A 25,261-nucleotide genomic window follows, 5' to 3' on the forward strand; every position below is an offset into this window, starting at 1 on the left:
GGGGGAACTTCCAAATTCCCTCTGTGAAGGCAGAATCACTCTAATACCAAAGCTAGGTAAAGATACAACCAAAAAAGAAAACTATAGACTATATCCTTAATGAGCATAGATGAAAAAATTCTCAACAAAATGCTTGCAAACTGCATACAGGTACACATCAAAAAGATCATTCACCACAATCAAGTAGGCTTTATCCCAGAGATGCAAGAATGTTTCAATATACGCAAGTCAATAAATGTCATTAATTATATAAACAGACTCAAAACAAAAACCACACTATCATCTCAATAGATGCAGAAAAGGCTTTTGACAAAATTCAGCATGCATTTACGTTGAAAGTCCTAGAGGGAATTGGACTGGAGGGAGCATACCTCAACATAATTAAAGCTATATACAACAAACCCACAGCCAACATCATTCTAAATGGAGAAAAACTGGAAGCATTCCCATTAAAATCGGGAACCAGACAAGGATGTCCACTATCTCCACTCCTTTTCAACATAGTGCTTGAAACTCTTGCTAGAGCAATAAAACAGGAAAAGGAAATTAAAGAATTAATTGAAAAAGAAGAGGTCAAACTATCACTTTTTGCAGATGTCATGATACTATACCTAAGAGATCCCAAAAGTTCCACCAGAAAACTCCTAGAACTGATCAACACTTTCAGTATAGTGGCAGGTTATAAAATCAATCTACAAAAATCAGTAGTCTTTCTATATACCAATAACAAGCAATTGGAGAAAGAATACAGGGAAATGCTCCCATTCACAATTGTTGCAAAAAATAAATAAAATATCTTGGAATAAATCTGACCACAGACACCAAAGATCTCTACAATGAAAATTTTAAATCATTAAAAAAAGAGATTGAGGAAGACACCAGGAGATGGAAAGACCTCCCAAGCTCATGGATTGGAAGATTTAATATTGTGAAAATGACTATTCTACCAAAAGCAATATATAGATTCAATGCAATCCCAATCAAAATCCCCATGACATACTTCACAGAATTAGGAAAAAACATCCTTAAATTCACATGGAAGCACAAAAGACCCCAGATAGCCAAAGCAGCCCTAAGCACAAAGAGCAACGCTGGGGGGATTACTATACCAGATCTCAAAGCATACTACAGAGCTATAATCATAAAAACAGCATGGTACTGGCACAAAAATACACACATAGATCAATGGAACATCATTGAAGATCCAAATTGAGTACACGCGATTTCAGCCAACTGATATTTGACAAAGGTGCCAAGAACACACAATGGAGGAAAGACAGCATCTTCAACAAATGATGCTGGCAAAACTGGATCTCCACCTATAGAAGAATGAAACTAGAGCCTTATCTTTCACCTTGCATAAAAGTCAACTCCAAATGGATCAAAGACCTCAGTGTGAAACTGGAACCCCTGAAACTGTTGGAAGAAAATATCGGCAGTAACCTACAAGATATAGGTACATGAAAGGATTTTCTAAATTGGCCAGAAGTTGCTCAGGAATTAAGGTCAGCAATCAACCAGTGGGACCTCATTAAACTAAAAAGCTTCTGTACAGCAAAAGAAATAATCCAAAAAGTGAAGAGAAAACCCACAGAATGGAAAAATATCTTCACCAGTGACACATCTGACAGAGGTTTAACATCCGGAATATATAAAGAACTCAGAAAACAAAGAATCAAGAAAACAAATGACCCCATTAAAAGATGGGCTAAAGATCTAAACAGAGAGTTCTCAAAGGAAGAAATAAAGATGGTTAAAAAACATCTCAAAAAGTGTTCACCATCGTTAGTAATTAGGGAAATTCTAATTAAAACCACCTTAAGGTATCACCCTACCCCAATCAGACTGGCTAGGATCAAGAGAACAAATGATACCAAATGCTACTGAGGATATGAAGAAAGGGGAATACTCACTCACTGCTAGTACAATTGCAAATTCGTGCAACCACTATGGAAAACAGTGTGGAGAACTCTTAAAAAACTAAAAATGAACATACCATATGACCCAGTTATACCACTCTTTGGCATAGACCCAAAGGACTCATCCTATCGTAGAGACACTTGTACAACCATGTTTGTTGCTGCTCTTTTCACAATAGTTAAGAGATTGAAGCAACCTCACTGCCCCTCAACTGACAAGTGGTTAACAAAAATGTGGTATATTTACACAATGGAGTTCTATTCAGCAGTAAAGAAAGATGAAATAATGAAATTTGCAGTTAAATGGATGGATCTAGAAACTGTTATACTAAGTGAAGTAACACAGACTCAGAAAAACAAATGACATATGTTCTCCCTCATATGTGGATCTTAGCACCAAATCTTTTTAAATTCCAGGTCCTTTTAAAAACTTGATGCTATACAGCAGTCCCTTCTGCATTAAATAACTACCATTATCACGACTTCAGCTGAGCCTGATCACTAAACATTGTCACAATTGGGCTTGTTGACAGTTATGTTCATTCATTAAAGGAGAGCCAAGCAGGGTCATCTGACCCTCACTGGATTATCTAGCCACTCTTCCCAGCCAACTGTATGTAATTTGACCCTAATCACGCATGGCCTCCTGGATTTGGGGAGGGCTAAAGTATACAATCTGGGGAAGGATAGGAAGAGGAGACATGACCCATGCTGGGTAAAGGCTTTCCAGTGTGAATACCCTCAGGTCATACATATACCTCAGCAACCCCTCAGTTATATCGGTAAGTAAGCTCAATAAATTCATTGGTTCACCAGTAAAACTTTAATCAAACATTGGCTTGACACTAGAACCTTAAAAGGGAATGCATCAAATCCCTCAGGAACTGTAGGTGGTTGTGGGTGGCCCTGATGTGGTTGCTGGGAATTGAACTTGGGTCCTCTGAAAGAGCATTCAGTGTTCTAAACTGCTGAGCCATCTCTCTAGCCCCAATATACACATACTCTTAAAATGACAATGGTCATAGTTTAGTTTAGTCAACTAGTTTAAGGAACAAAATATGTATCTATCTAGTGAAGGTTTATCTGAGAATATTTGGTTTTTTTACCTAACCCTTATCTTCATAGCACATGATAATTAAAAGTACCAGACTGGTGGAACTAACCTTATTGGAAGTTTAACAGCCATATTTTGAGGCCTATATTAATGTGGTCAGAGGGACTTAAAGGACAGTTTTTGCCCCTTGCCCTCCAAAGTCGAAGTTCCAGGGGACTATGGAACATCTCTCAAAATGTCCTGTCCTCTTTTTCAGGGAGGACATGGAGACCCCACGAGATGGACTTAAACCAGTGTCCAGTCTACAAAGAGGAGGGTCAACTCAGAGGAAACATCTCATTCATGCTTCCAAGTGAAGTCAGACATAGTCAAGCAGGACCTTTGACTTATCTTCACAGATGGAACTGGTAAAAGATAGGAGCCAGGAGCTCCTCCCAAGCCCATGTGACCCCTGAGGAACAGATCTTCAAATGATCTTAAGTGGGTCATTTGGATTTATTTGGGTCAACTGTATGGTCTTAAACACCCAAAAGGAAAGTATAACTAAAGAATAAAGTGATCAGTATATTTCTTTAAGAGTTCAAGGGATTACATGTCCCAGACATTAGGCTTAAGTCTAAATAAAAAGTAATTTAGACAACTATTTCTCATTGATGATTTTGTTCCTAACCAGAAAGTGCGCTCAGATGTAAGACTTCAAATCTTGGTCTGCAATACTGTAGTGCCCACCTGTAGCTAAGGGAGACAACCAGCTATTGTTCTAAAATGATGGATAAATTTGTTTTCTCCCTCAGTTATCTCAAAGCCTTTTCGAGGTAACTGACACTGATTCTAACTATTCCAACAGCTATCAAAATACCTGAAAGCAAATCCTGAATCCTGAATCCAAGCCTTGGAGGACAAGAGAAAAAGAAGGAAGAACCCAATAGAGGGATGCTTTTGGAAGCCCTTGTCAAGAAATTCCAATGGACTCTCATATGAACATTTGAAAATTGCCCTGTTCTGACTTTTTTCTAGTTCCCTGTCTAGAATTTCTTGCCTTTACTTCTCCTTCACATCTCCTATTCGTGATTCAAGGACTTTCTTTTCCCCTTAGAGACAAGAGTTATGCAATTTGGGAGTCTTTTAGATAGACCCACTGAAGGGGTACTCCAGTTGCCTCACCCTGTGTCCCTGTTTAGCATGGAAGAGGCCAGAGTGGTGTGCGTTCCTATTCCCTATTGGAAATTTGGGTAACCTCTTCAGAGGACGGTGTGATAAGAAGAGGAGGTAGAAATTGGCTAGGCAGTTAGGGTAAAAAGACCCCAAAGAAAAGTAGCCAGTTTCTTGGCTAAAAGTCAAAATGTCCTTGGGCTTCTTAGCAACATACTCTGTTCCAAAGGCGAAAAACGTTAAAAGTATTTGGGAGCTTGTATCTAATCCTTAAAAGATTTTAGGGTTACCTCTTCAGAAGGGGGAATGTTAGAGTAGAAAAAGACCCCATAAAAATAATAAATCAAAGGAAAAAAAAATAAAAGTGTAATGCTGCCATGAAGGCAGACATTAAATAAGTTAAAAGGGGGGGGGGTATTTCACAGAAAACTAGTCCTCGAAGTATTAGTAGCTATTTCTACAGTTAAATGCTTTTGACAAACGCTAAACTAAACAAAGAACAGCATAGGTATTTATATTAGAACCTATCAGAGTCAAGAAAAATTAAGCCATAATTTCCCTGCTTCCCCCCAACCCCCTCCTCCTTCCCTCACTCTCCTCCAGCTCTCTCTGGTAGAGGCCAGAGGATCTTATGGAACTGGTGTCCTTATTTGCTCACTCTCTTGGAGAACTGTCAAGCGCTGGATGTCACAACCATGGTTCATGGCCATGATTTATTTTGTTTGTCTCTAGATCGCCCTTATTCCCTACATCAAGCACAGTGGCCAGCACGCAGAAGGCTCTCAGTAAATATTTGTCACATAAGTGAATGATTTCATTAAGAAAATTTGACTTACCACAAAACTGCACGTCATCTTTCCTAGCTATGACTTTTACTTTCCTGCAGAGAAAACAAGATCACCCAGCTGTCACCATGAACACTCCAACTTAGATAGCCAATGCACAAAAGAATTCAAAATCCACATCTCTCTGCCCCTTGCATGAGAAATTCTCCTCCAAGAGGAGAATTAGGGACAAACCGAAGAAAGTGGCTCTGTTGTTTATTTTGCAACTTCCCTTTCAACAAGCCATGCAGGACACTTAGAGCCATTTGAAACTCTCAGAACAGTACACTTCAAGGAAAGTAAACTGAAAGTGGAAACTGCTGGGCTTACTCCTCTTAGGTTAATTTCAACCTTCCACCCCCAGTATCAACATTCATGCCACCGTCCTAACTATAAGAGATTTCTAAGGACTTGTAGGGAACATGGGTTCAATCACCACAGAGAGATGTGGGGCCATTTCTAGGCCCGAAGTTTGCTTCACTGTGCTTAAAGCAAAGGTTATTGCACACTATGCTGCACAGGTTTTCCAAGTATTCTGCATTTGCCAAGAGTAAGGCAGATGTGGACCACATCAGGAGAAGCATGCGTGAGAGCATTTTCCAAAGAATCCATGATGAATTTGAATACGCTAGGGGAAAATTGTAGCTGTGTGATGCCAGGACAATTTTCTCCCAATGCCATCCCTGTCAGCTTGTGTTCTCCTCACACAGAGCTAGGGCTCCCTTTTGCAAGAAACCTAAAGTCTGGCAGTAAAGACCCCAAGATTATCCAAAGGATTCTTAGACTGTAGGCCCTCTCTTGACTATGCCTAGCTATTTTGCTTGGGTGGCTCCCTGTGTTTGGAATATATTACTCTTACAACACTTAGAACATTAGAATATGTTACTCTTATAATCTTGCTCAGACCTCCCCATTTCCAAAGAGCTGTCCCTGTCCAGCCAAGCTCCTCACTGATCACCGTTCCCTCCTTGTAGTTATAGTTATCATGGCCATTATAATAGTTTCCCTTGTAACTGAAAAGTTGAGCTTTTTTTAAATAAACAACAAAAAATTCTCAAAGTTCAGGAGGCTAGAAGGTTTAATATCAATTCTGGGTTTGATGTTTGGTTACTCTCTGATTTCAAAATGGTGCTGTCGTTTTCCAAAGATTTATTTTTGTTTATGTATGTGTGTGTCTGTGTATGTAACTGCTGGATGTGTGCTGGTACCCACAGAGGCCAGAAGATGGTGTCAGATCCCCTAGAGCTGGAGTTATAGGTAGTTATGAGCTACAGAAGTGGGTGCTGGGAACTGATCCTGGGTCCTCTGCAAGACAAGTGCTCTTAACTTCTGAGCCATCTCTCTCTAGCCCCTCAGAATGGCACCTTCTTGCTATGGTCTTGCATTTTTTAAATTTAATTTTTTATTAAATGTTCGTGATTTTCATACAACATAGTTTTATGGTATTTAGATACCCTCCCCTTTTTTGGTCTTTTGAGATATGGTCTCTCTATGTAGCTCTGCCTGGCCTGGAACTCGCTATGTAGACCAAGCTAGCCTTGAACTCACAGGTCCACCTGCCTCTTCCTCCAAGTGCTGGAACTAAAGGTGTGCGCCACCACATCCAGCAGAGCATCAAACTTGTGGTCCTCAGAAAGCGAGTATGTAGAGCCTCCCTGGTGGTGTTTGCTGCCTTACTGTTTTCCACTTAGCTGTGCATCGCCACACTTTGTTTTCCTTTGCTTTTCCAGGCCACAACTAATCCACTGTCTTGCTTTAACTGATCTACATGATACCTTTCATCTCTTTGGATCAGAGGATAAACAGGATTTTTTTCACTAAATTAATGTGATTTTTTTTTCTCCCAGCACATGTCCTCTGTGTGTCCTAGCTTTATTTCAACATACTCCTCTTAGAGCAAGAGAGAAATCTCAGACATAAGCTATCTTTTTTCATGCAAGATTTATTTCACACTAGATTTATTTCACTCTAGATTCTACAGTTAACATTTTTTTATTCCTTCTTATTCTGAAAGAAAACATGGAAGAACCTTTCTATGCATTATGTGTAATTCAAGTATCATCCCATGCAAGCTGGGAGTGGTGGCGCATGCCTTTAGTACCAGCAGTCAGGCAGTGGAAGCAGGGGCAGAGGCAGGCAGATCTCTGTGAGATCAAGGCCAGTCTGGTCTACAGAGTGAGTTCCAGGCCAGGTGGGGCTATAGGGAAACCCTGTCTCAAACCAAAAATAAAAATTATCATCCCATGTAATACATGAAGAAATATATAACCAGAAAGATTAAATGAACAATCTAGTACCTGCCAAATAACAAGGCAGAGCCAAAACTCAAACCAAACCCTGTGACTGCATGTGTCGGTGTAGAATGTAGAGTGTGGAATAGCACAGCAGACACCAGTAAAGTTGCGTTCCAATTGACTGTTGAAGTCTGACCAGAAGACAGGGGTACAGAATTGAACAAAATCCCGAATACAGAAGTATTAACAACTGAGCTTGCAACAGTGGTACCAATAGTTCTCATAAAACACTGGCAAGATTCTAATTAGGACTGTCTGGAAAAGATAAGACAGACTTCTTGGGTAATGAAACACTGGAAGTGTGGGGTAAAAATTCTGGAAGATTTTCCATGTGCTGATGTACAAGCTTAGACACATGGGAAGAATGGATGGCCTCATGGGTGGGTTGTCTAGGTCCAGAATGGACTGATCCAGCTGTACAACCATCGTCATTCTCCTCCATTCTCTTGGGTATCAAGGAAGGTAATCTGCTGATCACCTCCAACCCCAAAGGTCATGACAAAATGGAATAGACAGGCTTTTGACTTCTGAAGCCAGACTTCAAATTTGTGTTCATTGAGAATCTTTGCACATGTTCTCTCTATGACACCTTCCCTCAAATTCCCTGTGTTCCATGTTTAAAATATATATCACGTGATATAACACTGTGTCTATGTATGTCTTCCACTACCCATCATCAGTATAACATAATCTTTCAGAAACATTTCATAAATTCCCCTTCTCTCCCCCAAAGATTGGATTCAATTCCAATTAAAATCCAATAGAATTCTTGTGTGGAACTTGGTCACTGATTCTCAAATTTACATGAAGAGCAAAAACTTAAGAACAAACAAAGCACTCTTGGAAAGAAAAAAATCAAGGTATACTATGGAGCTGAAATAATGAAGACAGTTTTGTTTGGGTATAGACATAGAAAAATTGCCCAAGAGACAGACTAAAGAACCAGAAACAGAGAATGAGAAACACTATAGGTCACTAAGAAAGCAAGGAAGTCTCCAACAAATCTGTGACTAAACTAAACCCTGCTTCATATCACACAGAAAATTCAAATCCTTTCCACTTAACCCTTAACATGTAGACATTAAAGAAAAAATGCTGGGGGCTCATGGCTCAGCAGTTAAAAGCACTGGCTGCTCTTGCAGAGGACCCAGGTTCGGTTCCCACATGGCAGCTAACATCCATCCACAACTCCAGTTCCAAGGGATCCAACATGCTTTTCTGACCTCTGTGGGCATTGCATAAGACGGGTGCACTTACATACATGTAGGCAATACATGCATACATATAAATAAAATACTAAATAAAATAACATATACATTTAAAAAAAAGAAAAATGCTAAAACTGTTGACGAACATCTGTAGAATCTCAGGATGATAAATGTTTCTTAAATGAGACACCAGTGCTAACTATGAAAGAAAAAATGATAAATTTGGCTACATTTAAATTGAGAGTTTTTGCTTAATAATAGATACCATGAAAAAAGTGCTAAAAAAACTCTACCAATCAGGAAAAGATACTTGTAATATATTACCAACAGCCTGCCTGCAGAGGGTTGGTTTTTGAAAAATTTCTTCTAAGTCCAACAAATAAGTTAATAAGTACAAAGTCAAACTATCTAAAAGAGAAATGGGGGGGGAATACACACAGTTCACAGAGCAGGAAATATGAATGGTTGTAAATATGTAAATGATCAGCCTCATTAGCAATCAGAGAGATACTAATTAAGATACCAATGAGATTCCATTTTCACCCAGTGGATTGGCAAATTTAAGAAGTCTGACGATGTTAAGGGTTTCGCCAGGTTGTGAGTCAACTGGAATTTTTAGACACTGTAGGTAAGAGTCTAAATTGGCACAACCAGAAGAAATAAGTTGAATAGTCATGAATTTTATTGTCCAACAATTCTACCCTAGAGGATCTCTTGTACATGTGCACAAGATTTGTGCGATTCTACTGCTAAGAAGCCCCTGTGTGGGATTTATGTATAAGAATGTTCTCGGCAACAGTGTAATAGCAGAAAACAACTCATGCCCACTGTGCCCAGAGGAAGAAAAGCTTGTTCATAACTACTTAAAAGCTGGGCGTGGTGATACACGCCTTTAATCCCAGCACTCAGGACCCTGTCTCAAAAAGATAAAAAATGCTGTATCCAGCAGTGAAAATAACAAAATCTATGCAGTGTGAGTGGCTCTAGAAACAAAATAGTAGGTGGAAAAAAGCACGTGAAAAGGAGACTAAATGTGCGTCATACCATTTTGATAAAGTAAGCAAAATGTGTTATTGATGTCATGTACACACATGTGTAAGAATGCACCTTCTTGGCCATAGTTATACCATGTTTAAGTTTAGGCTGACTCTAAGTTTCTGAAATTATCAGGCAGTTGGCCCAGGATATGGGAATGCCAGCTGGGCCCTGGTTGTCTTGGGAACAGGTCAGAGTATCCTAGAGTGCTCCTGCTAACTGTTGATTTATGGCTTCTGTAGGTTATGCTTGGCTTGCTTCTGCAAAATAGTAATTGTTGCTAACAGACACCTTTCTGGTTGGAAGACTTAGGGAAACTATTTCTAGGATACAATTGCTATACAACAAAACCCCCCAGAAAAGGCAAGGTAAATAATAAGATTGATAATGTCTGTTTATGAATGAGGAGGAAGGCATGCAGATGGACTATGGTTCGGGTGGGGGGTTTGGATGGAAAATTGTATTTTCCTATGTATTTCCTTGATAATGTTTGTTCAAGCTTAACGCTCAATGATTAGCTTCTGTGTTCTGCTTGCTTGCCTAGCAACATGATCAATATAAAAAGAGCCAGAGTGCTTAGGCTTGGTGCTACTCTCAGACCCTTTAGGAAAGCGTGTAGCCCGACCGTAATAAATCTATCTCTCCTTCTCTAGACTCACCTGTCTGTTTGTCTGTTTGGGGCATTTGCGGATCACAGACTATAACACATGCTAAATCATCTTTTAACCAAGGATTTATAGAAATAAACTTCAGACTGCTGATAACTTCTAGTAGACTACAGGGGTACATACACTAAGGGAACAACCACCAGCCAAAGCAATCATGTTGATCAGCTATTTGAGGGAAGGCTCACAGTGCTCCCGTCATTACTCGGCTTTGTCCCTTGACATGACAATATTAGAAAGAGGATTCAGGTACCCAGGCTTTTCTGAGGACACAGAAACAGGATTCTTCCATTTACCCATGATTCTTCCCAGGCTCACAGACTCACCAACATAGAACACTAGAGGTGGTCCAGGCAGTAAGGCCTTCGTTAAGCAAGTGGATGTGGAAACTCGGGTGACTTTTCCATAATTTCCTGACAGAGCCAGAAGCCAAAACCAGTTCTTCTGACATTCTTTCCTGATACCAAGCCCCGAGGCTGTGCCTTTTGCTCTAGTAGATCATAAAAAGAAGATTCCAATCTTTTAGAATTCTCGTTGGCTCCATCACAAGAGTTCTCAAAGTGTAAAGCGTATTTCTGTCTCCTGGCTCAATAGCCTCAAACCAATAAAGCTTCCTGAAGGCCAGGCAGAGGCCACCCGCAGAAGTTCATTAGTGGGCACTGCCAGAGCTCCTATGTGTGGGCACCTCAGAGGAGAGATCTGTGGGAAGAAAGCAGAGAGCCATGAGCAGGGGGCTGTACTTTCCAGCTGGTCCCAGCAGGCAGCCTCACGTGACTGGCTTCTTCAGCTAAAGGTGCAGACTTCAAAGGAAGGAAGCCAACCTCTGTGAATGAGTCTTTGTTGCCTCCCAGGGGAGGAGAGGCCAAAATCTGTGGTTCAGCTGTGGAATGAGCAATGGAAGCACTTTCTTTTCCATGACATCTGCATAATAGGCTGGGGTGGCTCACCTTGTGCTAGTCAGTTCCTGGCAAGGCTGTGGATTCCAGCTCAATTTATGAGCAGCATCCTTGAACCTTGGGTTTCCCAAGTCCCTGATTCCAGTGGTCAGAGTACCCTCAGAGGTATCATTGCTCTTCCTTCCTGGGTGTTTCTAGACCTTCCCTCTCACCATGAGAATGAGCCAGGATCTCAGTGGTCTGTGCTGGCCTCCTTGAGCAACTTCTGTCTGGAAGTAAGCTCAGCAGAGGCTCTGCATGCCAGGCCCTGGAGCTGTCCTTCCCTACTCCTGCTGGGCCCCTGAAGTTCCACTTCAACACTTTTGGTATAGGAGTTGGTGGACTAGGAACATAGAGTCTTCTATCCAGGGATGTCGTATCTTCCTCCTTTGCTTGTTCATTCCTTTATATATCCTTGGTAACGTTTCTTACTTTTCATCAAACGCTACACTTTTTCTCTATAACTAGGTACCTGTTTGCTCTATTTGGATAAAGGCAGCCTCAGCCGACAAACTAATGAGGCAAGACAATGGGCTGCTTCTACAATGGGATGCCTGCTGGTTGGAAGCTCCCTTGATGACATTCCCCAAGGCTGCAACATCCTGTACTGGAAACAGACCCCTTCTGCCCACTGCTGGGTTGTACAGGTTCTACTCAGGGGTCCATGGACAGAGCACTACTCACTACAGTGGAAGCCCCAGCCTGGTTCCCTATAGTCCTGTACGGTGAAGAGCAGGAGGAGTTCTTCACTGTTCTCCAGGGCCGAGGCCATGCTGCCTTATTTACCACATGCAGAAGGGACTGTGGCAGGTAAAAAGCAATGCTTCCCTCAGAAGCTCTCTGGATGTCTGCTCTGGGGACTACCCACTGCAGGTGTGGTTCTCAAGGAGAAGCCTGCTGAAGTCCTCCTCCCTCCCTAGACAAGGACACCATTCATCATTTGCTCCCTCTGCTGGGCCCTTGGGGTTCACACACTAAGAGGTAAGAAGTCGGTTTTACTTAAGTGTGTAAAGCCCCATATGTGAGTACTGTGTTTGTTTGTAGTGACACCGGGGAGGGGAGAAACAGGGACCCCCTAGAGGGTCTTTAGTCTCGTTCATGAAAGTATTTAAGAATGGACTCAAACAGAAGCTTTAGGTCAATTTTATTAGGATTTAAGGAAAAATCCTCAGGGTAGGCAAGCTATGAACCTCAGCAGCTGCCTTGGGGAGGAGATTGGACGGGAGAAGGAAAAAAGCCATAAAGCCATGTGGGTTTAGAGTCCACATGGAGATCAGACAGACATGTGGTGTATTAGCAGACACATGGCAGGGAGGAGAAGGGAGCTTTAGAAAGCCCAGGGACTGGGGAGATGGCTCAGTGGTTAAGAACACTGACTATTCTTGCAGAAGACCCGGGTTCAAATCCATGCACCCCCATGGCAGCTAACAACTGTCTGTAACTCCAGTTCCAGGGAATCCAACAGTCTCTTCTGTCCTCCGTGAGCATTGCACATGGGTGCACTTACCTACATGCAGGCATAACACTCATACACATGAAATAAAAATAATAAATAAAATATTTTAAAATAAATAAATAAAAATAAATTCTTTTAAAAGGGGGGGGCGGATAGCAAGCAGGTGAATGCCCGGCCAGCCTGAGGGGCTGTAGCAGCCTCAGCTCCCAGCTCCCAGGTATAGCTTTACCATCATGGATCAATTTGGAGCTATATCAGAAGGTGAAGTGGACCACTCTTTCTTTGACAGTGATTTTGAAGATGCAAAGAAATGTGAGAGTGCTTTAGTGTTTGACAAGCAAAATGATGACTTTAAGGGAAGAATAGATAAGGAAACCAAAAATGTAAACTTGAAATTTGGAATGCAGAATGATGACCATAAAGAGAGACTAGATAATGACACAGAAAATGTAAACTTGAAATTTGAAATACAAGCAAAGGAAAATTACCTTACTGAGAAAGGAAATGAAAGAAAAGCAAAAGTGTCTTCAAAGGAACACCCTGTAGAGAATGACTGTACACGAACAAGAAGTTCTTCATCATGGACCACCTCTTCAAAATCAAAAACATCGTGTGACACTACAAAAGGACATAAAATACACTTGTCCATTCCAAGTATAATTCCTAAAACTGGAAAAGAAGGTAAGGATGATGATTATACAGATGGAGGAGAAAGCAGCGATGATGGGAAAAAGCATCATGTGAGGTCCAAGTCGGCTAAACCATCTAATAACTTTTAAAAAGGCATAAACAAAAAGTATTCCAAAATCAGTTCCTCCTCCTCTTTGTCTTCCTCATCTTCGCATTCAGGTTCAGACTGCTCAGATACAGGATCTGATATCTGAAATCTGATATCTGATTTACATTCATCATCAAGGAAACATATATCTGGTGTAACCCTCTTAACACCAAAACAGAAATGTAAATCAGGAATATGATCCACAAGCACACAACCTCCAAGTAGTAAACCAAAAACTGGTGACTACACCGAGGAATCTGAAGATACTGTAACATGGAACTCCTCTGTCAACTCCAGACATTAGCCCTGTCCAGTCTTTTTGAACTGGGCCCATCAAATGACCAAAAAGTAAAAGCTAAAAGGCAAGAAAATGTGAGTTGGGGTGTATATGAGGATGCTGAGGTTTTAAAAAATGACTCAAAATCTTTGAAAGCATCCAGAAAAGGGGAAAGAAAAGCATTGGTTGCATCTTGCTCCAAAATCAGCCTTACACGATACAATGGACTTGAATCATCTTCTGAAAGCTTTTCTGCAATTAGATAAAAAGGGACCACAAAAACCTCACTTTGATCAGCCTTCAGTAATACCTAGGGAAAACTCTTTCACAAGAGAAGTGAGACAGATTAATCTGGAAAATCAGAGGCTTTTGAAAGAATTGTCAAGACAGGCTGAAAAACCAGGAAGCAAAAGTGGGATTCCCGGAAGATCGACTGGACACCCCCCCTAAATTATACCATAGTGCTCTCAATAGACAGAACAACAAAGGATTGAAAGAGAAAATTTGGCTTTGTTGAAAAGGCTTGAAATTGTGAAACCAACAGTTGGTATGAAACGTTCTGAACAGCTGATGGACTATCATCGAAATATGGGCTCTCTCAATCCATCACCATCTTCTAGATGAGTGCGATCTACTCTTAGCCAGTACAGCTCGCTAAGAGGAGCTTCCAGGACATCCAGTGCAACGAGTGGTCTCAGTTGTAAGACTGATAGATCAGTTTTGGACATATCCAGTGGCTTTTTGCTAAGACCAAAACCCCTGAATGTTCGTACTGCTTGGTTACAAAATCTTTTTTTACTATATACATTGTTCATCCAATTTTAACAGTGTGCTCTTATGTATTATTGGAACTCTTTACAAACATCTGTAATACTTTTTTAACAGTTTATACAGCAATGAGTATAATTTATTGTTATTTGGTGCAAAATTGTTGTCAAAAAACACAATGTAAAATCAGTGTTTCTTATGATGGCATATTTATGTGAGCTATATTTGCTTTTAATAGAAAAATGGTAGTATGCATGAATATTTTCTCAATATAGAAATGGACTCGGTCATCATACTGACAAAACAGGAGTAGTGATATCCCATGTTGAACCCCAGATGCTCACTGTATGGTTCTCATATTATTTCCATTTATTACAAGCTTTAAGCAGTGAGCGTCTGCAAGCTTGAGTGGCTCCTGTTCCTGTTTGCTTTTAGAACCTCTGTGGGATGAGTCATAAGTTGATTGTGTGAGTGTTACACTTATGTTATAACACAAATCTTGAAATTCGTTTTCATGGACAGAGCTGATTTAGATTTGATGAGAAGAATGAAAGCAACTTGTATTTGTGCGATACGTGCAATTCCCCAGAGGTGCTTCTTGTAGGAGTTTGATCTTAAATTTTGATTATCCATTCCAAATCATTTTGAGCTGTGAGTAATAGTTCAATTTTGAAGCTCCTCTTTTGTGTTTTATACATTCACCTGAAGTACTATTAACGATTCTGAGAAAAGAGGTAGGCTTTAGAGATGCAGTCTGCTGCCTTGTGATTAGTTTGTCTACAGACTGGATCAGTTGCATCTTAAGCAAACAAAGTATTTGTAGAATCAGTACATAATACTCCCAGTTTGAAGAGCCAAGAAGCAGGTCCCAAGATGTGTTAGAATAGTGTTTAAACAATACTCTTGTGCTATTATTTTGTATTTATTATATTGAGACAGTTTAGAATAGGAAAGAAATGCTTTGGTGACACCACCTAGTATTTATAGGATTTGAGAAAGAAAATTAAAGAATGAACAAGAAGAAAACTAAGTCACACATTGGTTGAGCCTACTGCTTTAAATATTAGTGAATTTTCTTGGATTGATTTGCTTTAGCATATTTTGGTTTGGCTAAATCCTAGAAGCATCATTTTTGCCAGTCTCGTAATTAAAGGCCTAGTAATCCTGATGGAATTATAAGTAACAGTTTGCAACATAGTTGACTTTGGAAACTAGAATATTTTTCTGTCAACAAATAGGCTACTATTTCATAGAACAAAGTATATTTGATAGTTACCACTGTTTTTCATCACTGGTCTTTTCAGTATGCCTTTAGGGTATATAAAAAACTTTCATATTCAGTGACTAGTCTTTTTTAATAGGCATTTTTCTCTAGCCCCAGGAAGATTTGTTTGTTTGGGGTGCTCAAGCTCTGCAGCGTGTGGGCTACACTTGTTCCCCTAGCACTAGTAAGGCAAACTGCATTTTATACACATTAGTTCATAAGTGTTGGTCTTAGTTTGTTTTAATAGATTAAGTTTTAGATAGAGCAGTGAAGCTTGGGAACAGTAGGGTTTAAATAATTGATGGAGACATGTATATACCACCCACACAGAACATGCGCACACACACACACACACACACACGTTGATGGAAATACAACCTAACTAAGGGTTTTCTGCTGCTTTCTTTGGGCTGTAACATTCTTTGACAATATCTGATGCTTTGTTCTAGTAAACAACTTTTTATAATTGCTTTATATAACCATTAGCTGTATAAACCAAGGTTTTATTTTGTCTTGGTTTTTAATTTACTACACTTTTAATGTTTCCTTAACAATGAAAATTAAAATTAAAATGCAGCAGTTTGGCATTTGCCCAATACTGAATTAGTCATTTTAAAAACAGATTTTTGTCTGAGGGAAAAAATATGTATATATGTAAAACCTTTTTACCCAGTGGCATTTAGCCTATAAGTACATTTTATTAGGTCTCTCCAAGTTTCACTGATAAAACTGTATTTTGATTTTGAATTCTAATTTAATGCCTTAGTTTTTACTATTTGAAAGGAGAAGTTTGTCTAAGTATTACTAATAATGGATGACTATAAGTAGATGGTTAGGAGTTGGAAACTTGGTAGTCTCTGATGTAAGTCAAGATACTTTAACTTTATAATTTAAAAGGCATTTTTAGCAGAAGTGTCAAAAGTACATTACTCTCTTCAGTTCACCAGCATAAAAATGTGAAAGCTTAGCACTGTCTTCCATTTGGTTGACTTATTCTAAATATACATTCTTTGAAGATTCACATCTATAACTCGAAAGCGTACTAACCTGAGGTCGAGTTATTTGTCCAGATTCTTATTAGGAATTATTTTTATTTCTGTCAAATGATAAACTATTATTGCCTCTTTCTAGAAGTTTTGTGAAAGATTTTAAACTATTAAAATGAGGTCTTAAGGAGTAGCTATATCTCTTATTTCCCCTACTTTTTTCAGTCTCCAAAAAAAGCTGCTTTTTAGTAACTATTCCAGATAAAGTTTTGTGGTTTGCTTGTAAACATAACATCATGCAGTTGTTTTCAACCGAAGTATGTGAAAATAGGATTTATACAACTGTTAAAAGATCATTGTTATAGGTGTGCTTCTCATCTTCCAATTCACGTGAGGCAGCTCTGAAGTATTAAGACCAATATGAAGCTTAAGATGCAAGTTTATTCAAGTTAATAATGCATAAAAATGTTAACATCTTAAATGCCAAAGTCTTAATGTATAAATGATTGTATCCCATCTTAAGGTTGTGGCATCCGATACCGTGGCCATAAACTTGAAAGAAAGAAAGAAAGAAAGAAAGAAAGAAAGAAAGAAAGAAAGAAAGAAAGAAAGAAAGGAAAGTCCAAAGCATTGGGGTAGCCCAAAGGGAACTCATGAGTAGCACTGTAAGCATAGCCAAATACACATGGCTGGAGAGGTCATAGAGCTTAGAGAAAACAGTATGTCTATCACATTCCTAGACAAATGTAATTTCTTACTATATGCTAAATATGGACCCTTATATTTACAGATAAGTATAACAGTCTCCACTCATCAAAGATGCTTCTTTTAGCCACAGACAGAGACTGGTACAGAGTTCCACAACTGGTCACACACAGAGAATAAGTGTCTGTGAGATGCCTAACCCTAAGTGACACATCTACAATGGAACCTCTAAACCAAGATTTATGGAACATAGTGGAACAAGGGGTAGAGAGAATAATAATAATGCATCTCTTAACTCTCATCAATGAAGCTTCCTCATGCAACAGAGGACAATGAACACAGAAGGTCACAACTGGCCAGACTGTAGAGAACAAGAGACTGCAGAGTACATGTCTCTGAATAGAACTCCTGTATTAAATTTCACCCATCCAGGGCTCAGTGACCTTTGCAGAAGAGGGGATGGAAAGATTGTAAGAGACAGGGGTGGTGCATGACCATAAAGAAACAGAGTTTTACAGGCTCCTGGGAACTTGCTCATATGAACTTACAGCAATGGTGACAGTATACACAACACCCATGCAAACTTCAAAACCAACATAGAACTGGGGAAACAGGCAGGAGGCCCCAGGCTTAGCCCAAGAACTATTGGCAGCTGATCACTGCTGGGTGAGGGAGAGTTGATCTTCTTTAAAGGAGTGACACTAGATAGGCAGACCAGGCTCCAGTGGATGAACTCACACTGAGAGACACATGGGTATACAAACTTAACTTGATAGACCTTAACATATATGACAGTGTGGGAGACAGGCTTGAGCCCAGGGTGATATTGCAACTGTCAGGGTCACGTGGTTTCCAGGAATCCAGGCTCTTTAATCTGGAACCCAGTATGCTAATGAGGCATCCTACCCACTATTCTGTGATAGGATGTTAAGTCTGTTATGCTAATAAGATGCTAAGCCTGTTATGCTAACAAGGTATCCTAGTTGCTGTACTGTGATAGATCACTAAACCTGTTATGTTAATAAGGTATCCTACTTGCTGTGCTGTGATTGGACCACTACCCCTATATAAGCTTGTGCCTTCCTGCAATAAACCAGACCTGTGTCACTGAACCTGGTCTCTTGTGTCTGAATGCAGCTCTGTTGACACAGTCTCCTCACCAGCCCTGGGGTCCAGGACCGGGCAGAAACAGCAACGACAGGAGGCAGTGCAGGGCAAGCAAAAGAGCTGCCTCAGCACCAGGCGAGGAGAAGAGTGGTCTCAGGGCAGGCAGAAGAGTGGTCTCAGCCCTGGGCGAGCGGAGGAGCAGCCTTGATGCCGGAGAACAAAGGAGCAGCACCCATGAGAATGGAGGAGCAGCCGCCGCTGGCGGTGACCACATGACAAAATGCATGAAATTTGATGAGGGGGAGGGGGCTAAGGAGGTACATATGGGGATGGGGGTTCTAAAAGGATTGAGGTGTATGAAATTCTCAAAAATTCAATAAAAAATTTATACTGAAAAAAATTTTAAACAAAAAAACAGGGATAAGGAAGAAAAGGAGAGTTTATACTTTTCTGAAGACTTCAGAATTCCAGGCAAAACTTACAGAGTCACAGGTCTGCATGTGACTTGATCCATAAGAACTGTACTAAGTGGGGATTCTAGGCAGAAAAAGTTTACCTATTCATTAAGCCACTAGGCCTTCCACCCTTCTCTTTAATATAACTTAAGGTGAACTCACCTCCTAGGGATGGTCTCATAACCAGGGAATCTGGCAAAACTGGAAAGTTGGGTCTTCAGGTCAGAGAATCTTATATTTTTTACCACTTTCAAGGGATTTTTTACTACTCTAACAGCTAACAGAGTGGTGTTCATTTGCTTGCTTGTTGGTTTGTTAAGCTGAGCTTTTAATTCTCAGACTATTTAGGCTACAACTTCTCTGCCTGATTTCCCTTGTCACTGACCCTGATGGTCCATCTTCAAGACCTGATCTCACAGAAAAGTCACTCAGACATTCAAGAGGCAGTTTGCTTTGGTGGATAAAGCAGGAAGGTAGAGTTTGTAAGGCTCAAGAATCTCATCAAGAAATTCATCTAGGACTTCATCCTGCTCCTGTCTATGTATGACTCCTTCATATTCCTTTAAAGAATATGAACAGGCCTGGGGATATAGCTCCATGCTACAGTGCTTATCTTATGTGTTTAGCATGTTTGAGGCCTTAGGTTCAATCTGTCGTACTGAAGGATGGGGAGGGGGGATAAAACAGTTGACTCCTCCTTAATTGCATTGATTCCTTTCATTTATAGTTTATATCTCCTTGTGTCAAAAAAAAAACATTAACACAAACTTTGCAGTTTTCGTTCTTCAAAAGGTACAGGACACCTAGGTAGAGAACAGAAAGAGCATTCCAAATGATCATGAATTCCAAAGAGCTCCACTTCTGTCAGCTCTCAGAGACTCCCCTGGGCAAGCTGCCAGCCCTACCAGCACTCCATCCCATCTGGGAATAGTAGATGAGACACAAAAGGCTTTGCTAAGAGCTATGCAAAGCTAAGGAGTTATATACTTTTATACTAAGATTGACAGAAAATGAAATATATATATATATATAATTTCATTGTGGCAATGATCTAGTTTGTGCTTATAGTGGACTATGAAGACATTCCTATAAGACTAGAAAGTGAAAGCAACAGCAAAACAATAATAATAATAATAATAATAATAAATTAGTTCACATTTACTGAGTATTTCCCACATGCAGCCTCTGTGCTAAAGTCTTCTTATAAAGTATCTTGTTTATCTTTAGGCACGTAATATCATTTATCAATTTTCTTTAGCCAAAGAAAACTTTTAAAACTAGGTTTATTCAATTTTATTGCTGAGCCATGTTCATTTAACTTCCAAAAGGCACAGCTATGATTTCAAACTCAAAATAGCATAAATCTTGAGCCTTGCTCCAAGGAATTTCCAAACTAGAGTAAAAACTAAAGCATAAACATATATAAGACAGGGGCACAGGGAAAGACAAAACTCACACATTCACAAGCCAACAACGTCACATAAGGTGTTCCGTGGATAACACTACAGACTCATCTGAAAGAAACAAAGAGCCAGAGGGAATGATGAGTTATTTTTACAAGTAGAGGAGGAAAAAGGTGTCACAAAGGGAAGTGAGTTCAAAGGTACAGAACCAGGAAACAAAGTGCGTATTGGGTAACATCTCATGTGAATGGAATGTAGTAAAAAGGGAGAAATGGACTAAAAGTAGGGACTGCTAATTGTTTCCTTGGTAGTCATTTGCCTCTTCTTTCTTTCAATATGAAAAATTCTATTTTTATGTGATCAAACAGCTTCTGAGGTAAAGACTACAGTTCCCAGCCTGCCTTGCAGCAAGATGTAGTTATATGACCAGGTCTGAGCCTGTGGTGTACAGCAAAAGTGATGTGCTACTATACTAATGTCTGGCCCAGAGTCCTAAAGTCTGAGCCTCCTGACCTTGACTTTCCTTTCTTCCTTTTTCCTGGATAAAAATGGTGGCAATTAAAACAGCTGCCTTGGACCTAGAAATGGAATCCATGAGTCCAAGACAGCAAAGCCACCCACCCTCTGAGCTACTTACCTTAGCCCATGAGAAAAAAATAAAGAGTTATCTGAAGTAAGTCTTGGAATTCTTGTATAAACTCCAAAATTAACTACTGTCTACACCTTCATTGACCCAGGGTATGTGATAGGTAGAGAATGGGCGGGAGCAAGCGGCGCAGATGGAGGAGGCACGAGCGGATGGATGAGGCACGGAGGCTCAGATGGAATTCTCAGTGGACACAGATCTATTTCGCACGGGGCACCTTTCCCTCGGGAAGGGAAAGATGTCAGCTCACGGGTTGTGAGCTGGGACTTTACATATAGGGGCTTTAGGGTGTGGAAGGGGGGAATGTTTGGGGGAGAGATCAGGGAGGGGGAAGCAGGTAGGATTAGGGTGTGGAAGTGTCTTCTTTTCCTCTTAAGATAAGAGGAACTCTGCTTATCTTTGGAGGTCAGAGGAAAGGCAGGCTGCTTCTCAGCAGAGTTTGTAGGTCCCTGTTGGGGAGGGGGTGGAGCTGCTATTTGGAACCCTAACAGGTATGAACTGCATGGAAAATATTTGGGAACTAGTTTTCAAACAACAGGGTTATCTGTCTTAGTTTGAAGTATCTGTCTTAGTTTGCTCACACAATAAGCTGGTGTCACAGTTTGCATTTATTAAAGGCATTATCTGTTTGTGGTATGCTTTTTTATCAACTGAATTCCAAAATATGCTAGCTCCTCAGGTAAGAAAAAAAACATATTTCCTAGTCTCCAAGTACTGGGATTACAGGCATAAGCTACAATACCCAGATCCTCTATGTTTTTTGTTTTTGTTTTTAAGAAATTGATTACTTCAGATAAATACATGAAAATTAAGTTCCCCTCTGCTATTTTATCATTAGCCATTAACAATTAAATTGCAGTATTGTCTGTTGCCATAAACAAACCTTTGCCCACAGGTTCTATATTGAGGGCTGTTTGTCCTCAGAGGACAGTGTCCTAAGTATGCAGGAAGTTCATGTTCAGATTCCCATCATAACAGAAACAAAATTTAAACAATTTTTTAGAGAATATGGAGACAGGGTCTCCCTGGAATTCACTATGTAGACCAGGCTGGCCTCAGTCTCACAGAGATCCATCTACTTCTGCCTCCCAAGTTATGGGATTAAAGGCATGTGCCACCACGCCTGGCAATTGGTAGCTCTCTTGTTTGAGAAATTCAGTTGTAAGTAGCCTACATTTTGAGACATGAAGTCTCTGAATTAATGATTGGTCTTGCCTTATAAATATACACTCAATGTAATATTCAACACATGTGGCATATTAAAGATTTCTATTATACAGATTTAGTCTTCATGAATCTGTTCTGAAGGAGAGTCATTTTAAATGAAAAGCAAAAATTATAGTTCTCAATTTGTGCCAAATCTCAAAAAGTCAGGATAGGGTTCAGGAGATGGCTCAGTCTGTAAAGTGCTCATCACACAGGTATGAGAACCTGAGTTCAAGCCTCCCAGAACCCACATTTAAAAAAAAAAAGCCAGGTGCAGTGGTTCCCAACACTGGGGAGGTAGAAATAGGAGATTCTTGGAGCTTGCTGCCCAGCCAGTCTAGCAGAATCAGCAAGCTCCAGGTTAGTGAGATGCCCTGTCTATAAAAATTAGGTAGAGAGTGACTGAGAAAGACACCTGACTTCTGACTTCCACATGCATGCATACATGCTCACATACATATGCAAATACACACAAAGTCAGTATACTATTGTTTGACGATAAAACAGTCCATTAGGCTGGATGTGGTGGCATATGCCTTTAATCCCAGCACTTGGGAGGCAGAGGCAAGCGGATCCCTGTGAGTTCAAGGCCAGCCTGGTCTACATAGTGAGTTCCAGGACGGCTGGGGCTGCAGGGAGACCCCGTCTCAAAAAGACCAAAAAAAAAAAAAAAAAACCAGTCCATTGACTTACAAGGCACTTGCATTCTTGAGAAACTGAGTTTGTTTTACCACCTTGTAAAAAATTACACTTAGAAGCACTTGTGTTTAGGAGTTTACATTTAGGTTCAGCCAATTACCAATTTGTTTTCCACCACATGATGCATGAGGGCTGGCAGAGGTGGGCGGGAAATGAGATAGTCCAGGGGAGAGTAATAAGAATGTATCATATGCATGTATGAAACTGTCAAAGATTAAAATTCATTAATGAAAAGAATAGGAAAAAAAGTAGAAAAGAAAAAAAAGAGAGCCTGGGTGTAGAAGCATTTTGCTGTGCACACAGGGTAAGTTGGCCAGCATCTCCCCACCCCTGGGAGGCCATCAAGTCCCCCAATCACTGCAAAAGTCAAAACAACCTCAAATTCTCACAGTACTCCCCTTGGGAGTCATTCAAGCTCCCATGGAGTGCCTTGCCCAAGGGCACTTCCTTTCCACTTCCGAAAGTGGCTCCCAGTGCACCTGCAGTGCCTCCTTGTGGGTGTGGACATTGGCAAGCTGTCCCAGGAATGAGTTCAGACAAACATGGGCTTGCCTCAGATCAAATAAGGTCTGCACCTGTGCCTCTCAGCCTCTGCAAGGAAAAGGTTTTTTTACATCACTGAACCAACATCACGTAAGAGGCTGAGAGAGGAGTATTCTTATGGGTAAACCTGGCTTGCTCAGGGCCCCCACAGCCCTGGGTAGAGGAGGTCACAACTGAGTAGGTTTTAGCAGAATCAATAGCCAGTGGGGTTCCAGACTCTCACTCTGGGAGGTACTTTTTCTAGAGAACTGTGGCAGTAGAGATGGAAAGCTAGAACCTAGAATTTTGATGAGGGAGGGCAGAGGGCAGAAGGATACTGCAGTAGGATCGCTAATTCCGAGAGTCTTGCCAGCATCCTTAGGACGAAGATTTGTGCTGCTCACTTCACTGTTTCAGTGGGTGGGAAATCAAGAAAAGGCATAAGAATCCAGCAATTTGAAATCCTTAGGAGGAATTCACCATGTGATAACTGGTAAATCTAACTGAAATTATAATATGTCGAAGATTGTAATGGCTCTTTTGAACAATGCATCAATGCATCACGTCTCCATGTCCTCAGGAAGGACAGGATTTGGCTGAAATCTTCAGTGGAGGAATAGCTGCAAGATGCCTCTGACTTTAAAGTTCTGCTCCTGAATCAGTTTAACAAGATTCTTTAACCACTCTCTTTCCAGGAGTAGAATACCAGTGCTGCAGTCCCCAGCAAGCACAAATCTCCTGGCTTTTCTTCCCAGAGTGCATTCTCTCAGTCTCTTCCTCTCTGTCTCTCTTCTCCCTCCCTCCCTTTCCCCCTTCTTATTCACCTTCAGGTGAATAACCTCTACTACTCCCAGAACAGGGAGGTGAACGGGAATCTTTCCCTGCCCCCTATGGTTATCCAGAATAGAAGTCTTTGTTTTCCAAAGCTATCACATTCCTGTATAGACCTAAGGCTTTTGCATTCCTGTAACCTTTGCATTTCCATTACCTTTGCCACCCTCTGTTATCTTACTTAATTATCATGTACATGCTATGTACCTGTTGAGTATAAGAACCCTCCAAAACTTGAACAGGGGGTCTGACTCCTTTGATTCATGGTGTCAGTCCTGCTAGCATCAAATTAAACTTCTCCTCACCTGACTTCAGCTGTTTGGTCTCTGATTTTTCCGTAACATTTCTGGAGGTCCTAGAGAGAACAAGCCATACCCTTGTTGGTAATAGAGGCTGCTGCTCCTGGACCCTACAGTGCCCCCTTGCCCCCAGCCTCTGGAACAGAGAAGTGTGCACCCCCAAAGAATTTCCTCTGGGGTCTCCTTCCAGGAGGCCAGAGAAAGCTGCATAGCCCTGGACTGGAGCCTCTCATCAGGTGAAGCAAGACAGAGACTCAAAATGGACATCCAGACAAGGTAATGGGCCCCAGGTTAGACAGGTGGAAGCTGGTGTGGGATGATGCCCCACAGGATGCTGCATACAAAGTCTTGATGTGATTCCAAGATGTCACTGGCCTCCAGTCAGGAATGAAGGGGATCACAGCTAAAACTTGATGTGATTCTGAGGTGCTGGCCCCATTTAAGGTAAAACAAGAATCAGGATTCAGGCAGCAAACCAGGCCACAACTAAACCTTAATGTGATTCCAAGGTCCTGGCCCCATTTCAGGTAGAACAGGAATGTGTTGTACCCCATCCACTGGACCCCAAAAAAGACCACCGAGGACCCAACACACCAAAATGCAAAAGCAAAGGTTTATGGTTTATTCGGGCTTAAGCTCAAGCTCTCAGACCTCACCAACTCAACGGATCCATGCTGAGAGCCCAGACTAAGGGAGAGTGGAGCCTTTTATAGGTTTTAGACAAAGGTGGGGGGAGATACCGAAGATACATTTTGGTTGGTTCAAGGAGCCCG

The 25,261-nt window shown here is 40.8% G+C and overlaps 1 pseudogene; it reads left to right on the plus strand.

The window, feature by feature from the left end:
* Positions 1 to 12,757: 12,757 nt before the first annotated feature.
* Positions 12,758 to 13,863, plus strand: LOC103725282 (annotated as a pseudogene).
* Positions 13,864 to 25,261: the final 11,398 nt, after the last annotated feature.

This window comes from Nannospalax galili, unplaced genomic scaffold (assembly GCF_000622305.1).
Source record: "Nannospalax galili isolate Female #2095 unplaced genomic scaffold, S.galili_v1.0 scaffold88, whole genome shotgun sequence".
Taxonomy (NCBI): Eukaryota; Metazoa; Chordata; class Mammalia; order Rodentia; family Spalacidae; genus Nannospalax; species Nannospalax galili.